The sequence below is a fragment of the Phyllostomus discolor genome, chromosome 8, assembly GCF_004126475.2.
Source record: "Phyllostomus discolor isolate MPI-MPIP mPhyDis1 chromosome 8, mPhyDis1.pri.v3, whole genome shotgun sequence".
In the NCBI taxonomy this organism is placed as follows: domain Eukaryota; kingdom Metazoa; phylum Chordata; class Mammalia; order Chiroptera; family Phyllostomidae; genus Phyllostomus; species Phyllostomus discolor.
This window is the reverse complement of record NC_040910.2, coordinates 73545719-73560463: the sequence shown is the minus strand read 5'-3', so window position 1 is coordinate 73560463 and position 14745 is coordinate 73545719.

The window sequence follows — 14745 nt, the reverse complement described above, 5'->3', positions numbered from 1 at the left end:
CATAATCTATCTAATTAACATATTCATCATTGGGCAGTTATTTTTATGTGTGTGGTGAGAAGACTTAAGATCTATTCTCTTAGCAAATGTCAAGTACACAATACAGTACTATTAGTCAGTCACCATGTGGTACATGAGATCTTCAGAACCCCATCCCGTATAACTGGAACTCTGTATTCTTTGACCAGTATCCCCTATTTACCCAAGACCCCAGTCCCAAGCCCACATTCTACTCTCAGTATATGTTTGACTTTTTTAAAGATTTAAGATATAAGTGAAATTATGCATATTTGTCTTTCTGCATCTGGCTTGTTTCACTTAGCATAATGTCCCCCAGGTTTATCCATGTGGCCTCAAATGACATGATCCCCTGCCTTTCTGAAGTGGAATAGTATTCCATTGTCTCTATGTCTTTTCTCTATCCATTCATCTGTTGAAAGGCCCTTAGGATGATTGCATATCTTGCCTACTGTGAATAACGCTGCAATGAACTTGGGGGTTCAGACACCCTGTTCTGTTGTGTATACTCGTGTACCCAGGGGTAGGACAGCTGGATCATATGGTGGTGCTATTTTTAATGTTTGAAGAACTTCCAAACTGTTTCTATAATGGCTGTAACAGTTTGTATTCCTCCCAGCGGTGCACAGGGATTCCCTTTTCCTCCATATCCTTGCCAACACTTGGTATTGTGTTTTTTGTCTTTTTGATGATGACCATGCTGAGGGTGTGGGATGATATCTCATTGTCGTTTTCATTTGCATTTCTCTGATGATACATAATGATGAGCACTTTTTCATATGCCTGTTGGCCATTTTTGTATTTTCTTTTGAAAGGTGTTAGTTATTTTTTAAGTGTTTGATAGAATTCTTCTGTAAAACCACCTGGACTTGGGGATTCTTTTCATTGGAGGTTTTAATTATGAATTCAATTTATTTAATGGTTCTGAGGCCATTTGGGTAATATCTTTAATTTTGGTTAAGTTTTGATGGGTTAGAGTTTTGTAGAAATTGGTCCATTTCTTCTTTACTTTGTTGTATTATGAGTGTAAAGTTATTTGTAGTATTCCCTCATTATCCTTTTCATGGCTGCAGGGTCTATGGAGACACCCCCTACTTCACTGCTGATATTGGTGAATTACTTTTCTCTCTGTTTTATTTTTGTCAGTTTTGCTAGAGTTTTGTAAGCTTTATTGATTTTTTCAAAGAACTAGATTTTTGTTTCATTGATTTTCTTTATCATTTTCCTATTTTCAACTTCATTAATTTCTGCTCTGATTTTTATAATCCTTCTCGTTACTTTGGGTTTATTTTACTTTTTTCTAGTTTCTTGAAGCAGAACTTAGATGACTGATTTGAGACTTCTTCATTTCTAATGTAAACATTAAGTTCTGTAAAATTTCCTCTCTGCACTGCTTTAAAATGGTCATTCTCTTGATTCTTGGTGTGATAAATGATTTTTGGTGGTATGCTTGATATTTCATCTTTTATGTTAGGAGACATTGGGTAGCATTCAATTGTTTTATTTAGCAAGGAGTCACCCTGTTTGCTTATGCAGGCAGTGGTTCTAATGACAGTTCAAGGTTAAGCCTTCTGTGGTGTGAATCTGGTTTGTTGGGCACACCTGGTGTCATTGTTGCTCCTGCTGTTCCCGGAGGTGCTGCTGCCTGAGAGGGCACAGCCCGGGCCGGGATGCTCAGTGGGTCTCATGCAGAGGGAGCTTCAGGCCTCTGGGGACAGACAAACTCCCTGGGCTGGGCTGCTGGTTGTGGTGGGGTCCTCTTACCTGTGGGCTTGTGGTGGGGACTCCTTTGACAACGCCACTGGCTTCCCTGGTATCTCTTGGCAGGAGAGCAGAGTCCAAGACCTGCCCCAGACTAGAAACTCTACAGATATCTGTCAAAAAAGTGAGAATGAATGTAGCACCCATCATCCACGCTCTCCTTCCTTCCCTTCACTCACTAGTGAGTTCATCTTACTCATCTCCACTGGGAAGCAGGGTGCATTTCAGCTGTCCATGTAGCCATCTTACGACAATGGAGTTGGCAGGCATTTCAGTTCAGTCCAGCATGGCTGGGCCACGAGGACATTGCCTGCCACTGAACCTCCAGGACCTCTCACAGCTGCTTCCTTGCTCCCTGATCCCTGATGGCAGCTATGCACTCAGGGGGTTTCCTCAGCTGATCAGATCACGAGAGGGGAGATGAGCTGCATCTCAAAACATCATCACTCCATTCCAATTTCTCCCTGAAGAAGTGAGCATCTTGCCTCCTCCCATACCTTCTCCCTCTCCCTCTCTGCCTCTCCAGCATCCCTGAGACCTGGATTTGAGACTTGCTCAGCTCTTGGCAAAGAGAAACAAGTCTTCTTGTCTTGCTGCACCTCAAAAGAGAGAGCAGTCCTGGTCTTGCCCGGCTGCTGGTGCCGAGGAAGCAGCAGAGCCACCAGAGGCCAAGAGCAAGTTGTTCTGACAGCAGAGGTTCACTGAGCACATGCCTGCACTGCACATTGTGCTGAGCCAGACAGACCCAGGTCCCACCCTCGCAGAGCCAGTGGTCTCGTGGGGGAGACCAGTAGACATCAAATAATCAAATACTGAAATGTAATCTGCACAAACTGGGATGGGTGTTGTGAGAAAAATGTGCATGATACTATGAGAAAATATAACATGGGGGCCTGAGCTAGTCTATGGGGTCATGGAAATGACAGTTGAACTGAGAGAGAGAAAGGGAGAACAGTATTTAACTGGAGAAGAGAGATAGGGTGTAGAAAGGAGAGAGCATGACAGGTAGTGAGAGCAGCATGTGCAAAGGACCTGTGGTTGGAGACACAGAAGAGGACTGAATGGCTGGTGCACACAGAGCGAGACCGAGACCAGACCAGTAGGCAGGTGCCAGGTTCAGGCGCCTATGGTCTTGTTGGCCATAGGAAGGATTTTATTCTTTTTTTTTTTCATGCCTCTTTTGTTTCTAGTTTCTTTTTTTTTTTCTTTTTTTTTCTTTTAATCATTGTTCAAGTACATTTTTCTCCCCCCTACTCCCATTCCAGCCCACCCACCCAACCCTCCCCCCTTCCCCCCATTACCCCCCACCCCTAGTTTTTGTTCTTCTTTATCCTAATGGCTTTCAGAAAAAGGGGGTGACATGATCTCATCTGAGTTTCAAAGAGGTCAGTCTAACTGATGTGTGGAGAAAGGATTAAGCAGGTAAGAGCGGAGCTGGAAAAGCAAGCTAGCTGGCTGAGGCCAAAGCTCTGGCCACAGATGAATTCAGACAGGTCTAGGGTGGGGAGGTGGGCAGAGAGCAGTGGACTGGGAGTGTAGGAGGTACAGCCGACGAGACCCCTGCACACTCTTGGTGGGGTGTGGATATAGAGGGTGAAGGACAGGGCCTCGCAAACAGTGAGGCCCAAGCTCGTAAGGTATTTCCTAAGAGAGAAAGGAAGTCAGGTTTAGAAAGAAAGACCCCGGGTGCAGTTTTGGATTTGTCAAGTTTGTGGCCTTTTTGTGACGTCAAGTAGACAGGTGGGTTCTAAGTCTGGAGCCCAGAGCAGAGACTGGAGACAGAGCCCGAGGGCGGCGGCTGGAGGACAATCGATCACCTGGGGAGAAGGTGGGGAGTCAGAGGAGAAAAGTGAGGGCGCAGACAGAGATGCGGGAGGCAAGGGGCGGGTGCAACAGCAGAAACATAAAAACATCGAAAGGAAATACAGAAAAAAAATCAACAATATAATCCTGGGGAAGGGATGCCTTCCGGAGTGAGTCACAAAACCGAGAAGGCATAGATAAAAAGATAGGTCTGAATTCTTTAAAACATGTACCAGCTCTGAACAAGGAAGACAAACAAGGTTGAAAGACAAGCAACGACTGAAATGAAATATTTGCAATATATTCAAATGGCAAAACTAAATTCCCGAAATTCCACAGGAAAAAAAAACCTAGTAGAAAACTGAACGCAGGAATGACCAGGGCAGAAAGTGTGCCCCACGTTCCCGAGAACTGGTTACGAGGGCTCTCTGCCCATCAGCTCGGCAAAGGTTAAAGGAACGTATTACTAGCACTGTGGGGAAGGAAACACTTGTGTCTTATGGGCAAATTATGTTTGGAGGGCAACGTAGCAGAACCCGTCAAAACTGGAGGCAGGAACATCTTATTCAGAATTTATATTAAAAGAAAACTCATACATAAATACATTTACGTATAAAACAAGTTCATTGCAGTATTTTTCTAGAAAGGTGGAAACACCGGGAAGCCACGCGACCCCGTGCACACCTTGCGTGCAGGGTGAACCTGCTCCCGCGGCAGAGGCACGGCGTTTGTGAGCAGGAGGGGTGACTGTGTGCAGCGCTGTCCCTGAGGGAAGAGGTGGGAAGGTGGGTAGCGGGTGGGGGAGGGAGTTGGAGGGAGATTTTACTTATTGTTCTGGAAACTTCTGCCTTGTTTGAATTTCACATAACAAGAATGTGTCTTGTATTAGCTGTGTAATTTTAAAAATTACAAAAAAACTTAGAAATCCCGAATTGGCTTCCATGGAAAGAGGGCTGGAGGGACAGGCCCGGTGCTGGCAGTCTGCTGCCTCCGCTCTGTCCCCTGCTGGCTAGGGAGTGGGCATTCTGGTGCCTTGGGCCTCTTGGCCCGGGTGGCCTGCCACAGGTTGCTCCTTCACGGCCGGCGTGGAAGCCGGCAGCCTGCCGGAAAGGGGCGCCGCGGGAGGGAGGCCCGGCACCACTGTATGGCATGCTCCGACCCCCTGTTTAAAATCACATCAACTCCCCATTCATTCACAGAACCTGGCAGAATATTTTCGAATAAATCATGAGCACGGCAGTTACATTCTCTAAACCACACTGGAAAAAAGATTACGGTATTTACTGTGGGGACAGGAAGATTGATTCCCGCCCAGAAAATCTGCCAGGTTCTTGATTTAGGGAGTCAGTGATCAGCACAGGTTAGCTCTGATTTATATCAGCTTGCCTTTCCCACAGGTTCCTCTCCTGCTTCAGGGCACACTTCGGATGGGACAGCTCTGGAGTGGCTACTGTCCTGCTAGTCCCTTGCAGGATGTCCCACAGGCTGGTGGATACAGGCAGAAATCACTGCCCCGCAGCCGCCTCCCACTGTACGCTTCAATCTGATCCCTGCTTGGTGCCCCCTGTCACCTGCTGGATAGAGTGCCACTGCTCAGCCTGCAGTTGCAGGACTGCTCCTACATGGAGCTCTGGAGCTCCTACATGGAGCTTTTGCCACCTCTGCAGGCCGCGCTCCCATCGCCCCTGTCCATGCTACGCACTCTGCTTGTGCTTTCCTCACCACGTGCCTCCTACATGACTGACCCTGTCCTGTGGTGAGGGACGCACATGGAAACCAGGCCGCATCCCGCCCTTGGGCGGCTCAGAGTCTGGCACAGGGCACGGGCTCACACTCAGTTCTGTGTGGCAAGTTCTGTGACAGGTAGGCTGAGTTGGCAAAGGAGAGGCAGCCTCCACGCCTCTCCTCCTCTGTCCTCTGCATGTCCCCAGTGTCCCTGGGTCACTCTGTCACAACCCTTGTCTCACATTCTCGTCCTGGTCACCTCACTCCTTTTTCATGTATGCTGTGTCTATATTTCCTCCAGGCTAAGCATGAGGCCTGGGACACACTTGGACTCATTAAATGTTCACTGACCTGACCTGAATGATCAGCTGCCCTTGTCCTAGATGTAACCCATTCTTGGGCATGAGCACCTGCTAACTAGGAGTCACCAGTGACTCTTCACAGAGATATCTGAAGGGTCTGTGGGCAGTGTGATCAAGGCCACTCATTCCTACAGGCAGTGAGGTTTGGAACAAGTCATGGACTCACGCACTCCTCTACCTGCTCAGGAACCAGCCTTCCACCCCTCGGTGCCTTGCAACAGGCCTCAGCCTCCTCTATGTACGTCGAAAGAGTATAATTCCAAAATCTGTTTTCCCTAATGAGATTTGTGGTTTTGTTTGGATTCTGGCTATTAATCACCCCTCATCCTGGGGTCTCTTCAGCTCTGCCCTTTACTCCCTGCTGCATTTTTCTACCCATTGTCTGTGGTAGATATTGCCTGGATCTACTGTAACCCTGGCCAGGACAGAGGCACCAAGGTTCACTGAAAAGAGGGTACAATATGGACCCTCAGTCCAGCTGCACCACATATTGGCTGGGTGAGCTGGGGCTGACCACTGTATGTCTCTGAGTCTTAGTTTTAGGTACAGTAGGTCACTTTATCTTCATGTGACTGCTGAGAAAGAAGTAACCTATGGACAGGTACTTCTTCTGTTCCTGATGACAACATGAAGTCACATCTTGATAAAGTACCCAATTACCACTGACTGCAAAGGCTTACCTACTAGACTCCTACTGTCTGGGAAATCCTACGAGGCTAGTTCTTGTTCATGAGTCTTAAATGCTGGGCTTGCCTGTCCCTCCACTGCCCTGCCTGTGATGGCTCGTGGGGGCTGCGGTGTCACTGTTCTCTACCAGGGGCTCCAGTCCCTCATCATCCCAGATGCAAACCCAAGCACAGGGCTGGCCTTCTCTTAATTCTCCATAGTTCAGCCAAGAAGAAACTTCAACTTTAGATACATTTTCCTAAAGGTTCTGTGTTCAGAGAAGGGAAGAATAGCACCAAGAGGAACTTATTCCTGCTCCAGACGGGGCTGCGCTCAGATCCGAAGTTCCCAGACCCTGCCCTGGGGACACCACAGAGCAAGGACAACTTCACTTCCAGCTGCCTCATGTAACAAAGGCCAGCTCAGCTCAGAGGAAGCTGGAGTCGCCTCATCCGCATCTGTCATCCCCGCCCCTTTCCCCACTTCCTTCCCTGGGGCCACTCATTTCCTAACATGATTGACAGTGGGAATATCCAGTCCCTTCAAGGGAAGCCCCACACCTCAGGTGTTCGGGAGCAGGTAGGTCAGGCTTATTAACCTCAAGTAACTATATTCCAAGGACACTGGGTCCCATCCAGTTCCCTTTCCCAGTCTTTCCTACAGCAAGAGGTCAGGCAGTGAGGTCAGCATGCTCTCTCTGAGGTCAGGGGCCTCTCTGTGAATTAGTGCCCCTCAAGGGACTCGCATTTCCTCAGGAGCCCACTCCAGTTTGCAGTACATTCATTTCATACAGAAGCAAGAAAACATTCTTACAGCTTCCACCTGTACCCCCACCACCCTCTCCCTCACAGGGAGGGGCATGCAAGTCACCGATGCTAACAGAAGCCTAAGATAATTCTTGGCTTAAAAAACTTGTTTTCAGGTTAATGGTGATTTTATGGTTTTCTCCACAAACAACCGGTGAGCATTTGTGTAACTAAAATGCACATCATGGTGATTTTCCTAAAATAAAGCATTTACTCTCTAAGATAAATGCCAGATTCCTGGGAGCAAATAAAAAGGTATTGTGGCTTTTTTTTTTTAACATGAGAGACCACACTCACCAACTCAACATGCTAAGCTTTTGTTTTAATCCTCACCTGAGGATATATTTATTGATTTGAGAGAGGAAGGGGAGAGAGAGAGAGACATTGTTGCGCGAGAGACTCATCCATCACTTGCCTCCCACATGCGCTCCAACCAGGGATTGAACCCACAGCCTAGGTATGTGCACTACCAGGGATTGAACCTGCAACCTTTTGGTGTATGGAATGACACTCCAAACAACTAAGCCACTCAGCCAGGGCTCAACATGCTACGTTTTTATGAATTGCAGTGTCCAGTGGCAGGAGGCAGGACCCCTCACTCCAATGCATGTGAGCCATCTTAAGGATTACAGATTCCCAGGTAGGCAGGAACCCTGGAATCCCCAGGGTTCTATCTATCCCCAGGAATCAGGTGACCTCCTAGTAACATCCCTATCAGGTGATATCTCAGGTCTGGCTTGCATGCCTTTCATGAAAGGGAACCTGGTCTTTCCTGGACTGGTCCATCACTGGCCAGCTTCCACAGCTGGCTCAGTCCCAGCCCTTGGGACCACACAGAACCTGCTCTTCCTGGGACATCACCCTATTGATGTGCCCACTGTGAACACAGTGTCTGACCGTCTCCAGGCTGAGGCTGAGTGCCCTGATTTCCATCCCACCCTCCCTGCCCTCATTCTGCCAAGCCCAGGCCCACAGTTTTCTGTGATACAAAGTCTCCAGTCCCACCCCCAGTCTGGCCTTCTCCTGGGGACATGGCTCATCTGCCTGGCTCCGTCCCATTGTCTGTCCACTGGGGGCAGAACCAGGAGTCAGAGCTGCTGTCCGACTTCTGGCAAACACACTCCAAACTAAGGCAGATTTTTTCTCATTAGATTTTTTATGGCACATTTGTTAGCAGGCTGAGAGGTGACAAACACAGGACTTGCAACTACAGACTTATCAAGATGCACTCTCACTGGTGCCTGCAGGTACACGAGAACGGTCTGCCTTGTCTGGATGAAAGCAGAATGACTCTAATGGCAACATGAGGAGATTCTGGGAGCACGAAGCCTGAACTCTATCCCTACCTGCCTGTTTGCCAGCTGCCTCTCAGTGCCCTCTCCAAAGCAAGGCTGGGCTACCGGTGCTTTTCTGGGGAAGCAAACCAATTTGCCATAAATTACTTCAACGGTGGTCAAGTTGTCACATGGTCAATTTGGCCAATGACCAATTTGCAGGCTATTTTTTAAAATTTGTGTTTTGCTATAGCACCTTTGCCATTTATGGTTGAGTTGCTGGCTGCAGGTATTGATTTTGGGGGAGGGCTGCCCTGGAGGCAGAGCTCAGAGGAGCAGAAGCCGTGTGCTTTCTCACGCTGGTCAGGCTTGGACAGCCGGAACTGTGTGCCAGCACCTGCAGATCTTGGAGCAGGCACAGAAAACCACTGCGGCTATGGGGACAGAAACTGGGGGAAGCAGGCCTGAGCGAGGCCCGGGACAGGTGTCTCTTCCTGAAACAGATCCGGGCAACAGCAAGGAGACAACTTTAGCACCGCAACAAAAGAGAGTAAGAGCTCCTAAAGAGGCCCAATGGGAACAAAGTAGAGACATTTGGAACTTAGAAGGAAGTGGTTCCTGAATTTCAAAATACAGACCTAAATTAGAAGATTGTTTCTTTTAAGAATTAAAGTAATAGGTGTATTACAAGATCAGGTGTAGAAATATGTCAAAATATAGGGCTTAAATGCAAAGAGATGAGAGAGGGAGAGAGAGGGAGAGCATAGGAGCGGTGCTGGACAGAAAGAGCTCTGGCATGTGGGAGGGGGTAGAGTAATCACTGATCTCTTGTTTTAATATAGCAACAGAAGAATATGGGGTGTTTTATGTGGGTAAAAATTAGGACAATCAGCATGAGAAGAATGAAAAACATAAGATAATTGTGAAAATAATGGAGGGTGGGGAAGATAGGAATAAATAGTCACTTGACAAAGCCAGCTAAATCAAAGAAAAGGAAAAAGGAAACAGCAACAAAGTAAAATAAATAGCAACCACAATGTAAGATGGAAGAAATGTGATGAAGTGTCCCTTGTTTCTGTGAGAATGGTTGGCTAAATTCCCAATTCAAGGCAGACTGGGTTCAGAAACCAAGCTGGCTTCCATGGCGTTTATAAGACTCTCTGCAGAATAAAGTGATTGAGAAAGGTCAAACACTAAGTGCTGGGCAAGGAAATGCCCCAAAATTGCCTCACCCCCAACCACAATCATAAGGAGGAGGGGCGACAATAATATCAAAGTAAAATCGAAGGTGAGTGGCATTAGACGGGACCAAGGTCACTATGCAATGGAAGCAGAGTAACAGTAACAAGCACTGTTAATTGAACTCCTGCCATGGGTGCAGCCGTAGGCTTGAAAGAACTTTGCCCGTAGCTCCCACACAGCCCAATAAGGTAGATAATGTCATTATACCCATTTTACAGAGGCATAAATCCAGGCTTGGAGAATTGGCCCAAGGTCTCAAAGTTGACACCACATTCTTTTCTTTTAAAGATTTAATTAATTTATTTTTAGAGAGAGAGGAAGGGAGGGAGGGAGAGAGAAAGGGAGAGAAACATTGACTGTTGCCTCCTGCACGTGCCCCAACAAGGGACAGGATCCTTAACCCAGGCATGTGCCCTGACTGGGAATCGAGCTGGTGACCTTTTGCTTTGGGGATGACGCCCAACCCACTGAGCCACACAGGTCAGGGCTGAAAACTACATTCTTAACCTTCTTCACTGGAGATAGACGTGACCTTCTCTCCAGGACCAGCACCTATGAAGGGGCCAATTGTTTCTCTGTTATATGGCCTTTGGGGGATATCACCCATTTAAACATTTTTAACAGTTTTCAAAATATCACCAATGGGTTTGTTTTCCATGGAACGATTCCATCTCATTAATCATGGCCACTCTACTGCCTGAATCTTTCACTCTCACAGTGAAGTCTCTCCTAAACTTGCCCTGTTTTCTCTGCTTCATAAAGACATACTGAAGTGACATAGACTCATGCCCATCACCCTGAGGGCCACATCAATGGTCCTTCTCCCTGAGGACGCACGGGCACCTCCAGTCCCACCACAGTCTCTGCAGGTCAAACACCTGCAGCGTAGCAGAGGGTCCATGTGTCTGAAATAGTCTGGTTTATGTGAGTCGGCATCAAGGTAACTGTAAAGTCGTTTGATTAACTGAAAGTAAAACATAATTAAGATAAGGAGGATTTTATAGCAGTCCCTCAGTGCCTTGGCTTGGCTGAGATGATGCATTAGATTAGACTTCTGCTCCTGCTACCAGGGTGTGAAGCTGAAACAAACTCAGTACTCTCTGCACTCAGTGGCGACTCATACTTCGAGTGTCATCCCTTTCAACACTTGTCAATGCGTTAGCTGTGAGCCCCCACGTCATCAGTAGCCATCAGGACAGAAGGAGGGGGCGGAGACTATGGCGCAGTCTCCACTGTAGATTCCAAAAACAACAGCCAATGTAAATAACATATAATAGGTCTAATTGATATCTCATTATCTGGATGTTACATTACCAGTAACATGTGAATGGCTTTAAATATCTGATATTGATAACGAAGTCCTTTTATTTTTTTTAAAGATTTTATTTATTTATTTTTTTAGAGAGGGAAGGGAGGGAGATAGAGAGAGAGAGAGAGAGAGAGAGAGAGAGGGAAAGAAATATCAATGTGCAGTTGCTGGGGGTCATGGCCTGCAACCCAGACATGTACCCTGGCTGGGAATTGAATCTGTGACACTTTGGTTCGCAGCCCGCACTCAATCCACTGAGCTACGCCAGCCGGGGCTTAGGAAGTCCTTTTCACTGAGTAGTTACTACTTGTGCCAATTTTGGTTAATAACATGATAATCATTTACTTTTTTATAAAACCATCAGTCCTCTGCTGCCAATTAATTGGTATCTAATCAACACAGGTTATTCAGTTGACTTCTTAAGAGGGTATTTGTAGTGAGGTAGGATTTGGAGACTCTTCCCCAGCTGCGTTTTCAGGGCCCCCTGGGGCTTTTTGGTGTCCCGGGGCCCTTGGGGGAGGCACCCATCCTGAGGCTGGAGGTGAGTGATGAGTTACAGTGGCTCTCGTTCTGGTTTGAATGTTAGATAATCACTTGGGGAGCTTTTAAAAATTCATATGCCCTGAATACCCCTGCCCCGAAACAACCCAAATTAGACTTTCTGGGAGTGGGGCCCAGAGCTCAGGATTGTTTTGAACTCCTGGAGTGATTCCGTGTGCATCCTGGGGAGAAACAGGGGGGACCAAGCGGAGGTGTGAGTGGACTCTGTGTCCTGTGAGGGCCGAGGGTCAGCCGTGAGCTCCATTCCAGTGCGGCCCCCTGGCACGTGGACTGTGCTGCTGCAGAGGAGTTCTGCTCATTTTTCCCCACCCACTGTCTCCGCCCCCACCTCCCAGGCATCTTGTGATTATCTTTCCACGTCCACTCTAGAAGGAAAACTCCCCTTCAGCCAGTCAAGCCCACCTGAACTTGGTCTGTGGCCCCAACTGTTTCCTCTCCCGCCCACACCTGCTCTCCTGTCTTCCTGTTTACTCTCCTGCTTTCTCCACTTTGAGTGTGGCCCTCACCTAGCCTGGTGATGCTGGAGGCTTTCCTTCTCTGCCCACAGCCCAGAGGTGGCCACGCTGGCTCGGGAGGTGGCCCGGTCCAGTTCCCTGGGGTAGGCAGTGTGATGGCTTGGTCGTCATGGAATGTGCAGTGCTCAGTGGAATGGTGCGGGGTGTGCAAGGACTTGTGGACATGGGTGTGCAAGCCTGAGTACACTCACACCTGTCTTTGTGGTCATGGTGAACATTGACGCTGCCAGACAAAAAGACAACATCCTGTGTGATTGCATTTATTTAAGATTCTAGAGGATGCAAACTAGCCAATAGTGATAGAAAGCAGACTGGATGCTAGGGGGTGCAGGAGCCGGGGGCAGAAGGGAGCTGTTAAAGGTGATGGATGTGTTCATTATCTTGGTGGTGGGGATGATGCTGTGGGTACAGACACACGTCAAATCTCATTGAACGGTTCACTTTAAATGTGGGAAGCTTAGAAGACACCGATATCTCAATAAAACTGTAAAAGAATTAATGAAATACGCTCCCTCCCCCGCAAAAATGAACAAGACTTCTGAAGTCAGTCTGGGTCCTACTCCCAGCTTCCCTGGTTCCTAGCTGGGGTGACGGTGAGGGGTTAGTTAAGATGGATGCACCTCAATTTCTTCACCTGCAAAATGAGAATAAAAATCTGCTCACCTCATGCAATGATGAAGATTAATAAGGCAGTAATTGAAATAAGAGTTTGCAATTCTTATGTCAGTGCCTGGCACATTTGCACTGGGCAATAGATGGCACCTGTTGTTAGTGCTGTTGGATACACACTCACATGTGGTGTGCACGTGTCTGAGCATTTGCATGTCTGTGAGTATCTGTGCCTGTTTATGCGTGCCTGAGGGGGAGGGGGAGTCTGTGTCCCGTTGTCTGTGAGGGGGCTGTGGATTTGGGCTCGTGTGTGTGGTGAGTTCAGGCATGAAACCTCCCTGTTCTGCACCATCCATTACAGCCTCCTCCTCCTCCTCCATGCTGTTATGGGTATTGATTTTTTAACAGTTACTAAACTGCTGCGTTTACGGACTCATTCAGTCTTTTATCATATCCAATAACACAGTGCATTTTGGAAATCACATCACCCCGGTTCCTTCATGGCTTCTGCAAATCAAATTTATTTTACCATTGAAAATGTCAGAAGGATTCGGCCCAAGGAAACCTGGAGCTTTCTGGGGTGGCAGGACCCTGAAGCTGGCTCTCAGGCTGCAGCGAAGGAAGCTACGGCCACCTGCTTTCCACAAGGATTGAACTTCTGAGCATTTGCTAAAGCTGGGAGGGAGTCAGAGCTCTGCCCCTCGCCTGTCTGCAGTGAGCCCACTCACACAGGAGGAGGAATTAGCGGAGGCCTTTGGGGGTTGACATGGCATCACCAGTACAACTTTCTGGGCCCTGTCTGTGCTGCCCTGTGCTGGTGGCCTGGGTGGTGAGAGAAGTGTCAGTGTCCATTGTCCTTGCCTTCAGAGAGGTCACAGAGGAGAAGGCCAGAGATGAGGCCTGCCCCTGAGCTCCAGAGTGGCGCTCCAGGCCAGGTTTGCATGCAGCGATGTGAGGAGAGCTTCCCGGAGCCGACTCTGGGATCCGACTGCTCTGGGGCTGTCTTGCGTCCCAGTGCTGCGCAGCCTTGGATAGGTTGCTCAACTTCTCTGAGAATCTTGTCTGCAAAATGCGGAGAAGGACACCTCCCGTGTTGGCTTCCACTTCCAGATTCCCAGCTATGTATAATGAGTCTGAATTTGAATCTAGATCTAATCAGGGGATTCTGGCATCTTTATGATAAATCGTAAGTGTCATGTCTCCAGTGCAAGGGCTGTCCATTCCCAGGTTTTCAGAGGAAAGAGGAAGAATAAAGCTCAGAACACTTCACTGAGCACCTATTGTGTGCCAGGGCCTGTCCTAGTTAATAGGGTCCCTGGTTTGCAACCCCTGGGGTCAAGTTCCTGACTTCCTGGAACTCGCCACTTTGTGGGACGTGGGCACAGTGGAAATGCTGGAGGCAGTGGTGTAGCTGGGATGTGGGGTGGTATGTGGGGACCATGGAAGGTGAGGCCGAGAGGCCGGTCACAGCCAACTCATAATGGTACTGATGTAAAATGACAAGGGCCTTCTCCTGGAAGGTACTTGTAAGTGTCCCCAGGACCACACCTGTGTGGATGATGTGCTGAGAGGACTCACAAGACTCTGCATATAGTCACACTTGTAGGCAAGCTTTATTACAGCTGGAGGCTGCAGAGCAAGATCACTACAGGGCAAGTGTGCATGGGCCAAAGTGGGGCAAGGCCAGTCACTCCTTCCGTGGGGCCCCTCCCAGTGGATTCACACAGGGTGTGGGACTAGCGGTGATGACACGTGTGCAGTGTTGTCTGCCAGGGAAGCTCATTACAGATGACACGTCCAGGAATTTTACTGGGGACTGGTCGCTTAGACAACTTGGCCTATGACTTACCAAAGCCCCAGACTCCCATAAGGGAAGCAAGTATTTAGCATAAACCACGTTGCTTGTCTAAGCACTGTAGGCACAGGGAGACCCTTAGACCAGCTCAGGTGAGCACCCTCCTGATAGCAAAGCTCCCAGACACCGGGAAGGTCCGGCTTGCAGGCAGGCTTGGCGAGAGAGCGCTGTCTCAGGTTTGTAGTGCTGCCTCTTTTCTGCACACAGGGGCACCGACCTGGATGCTCAGCCTGGAAGCC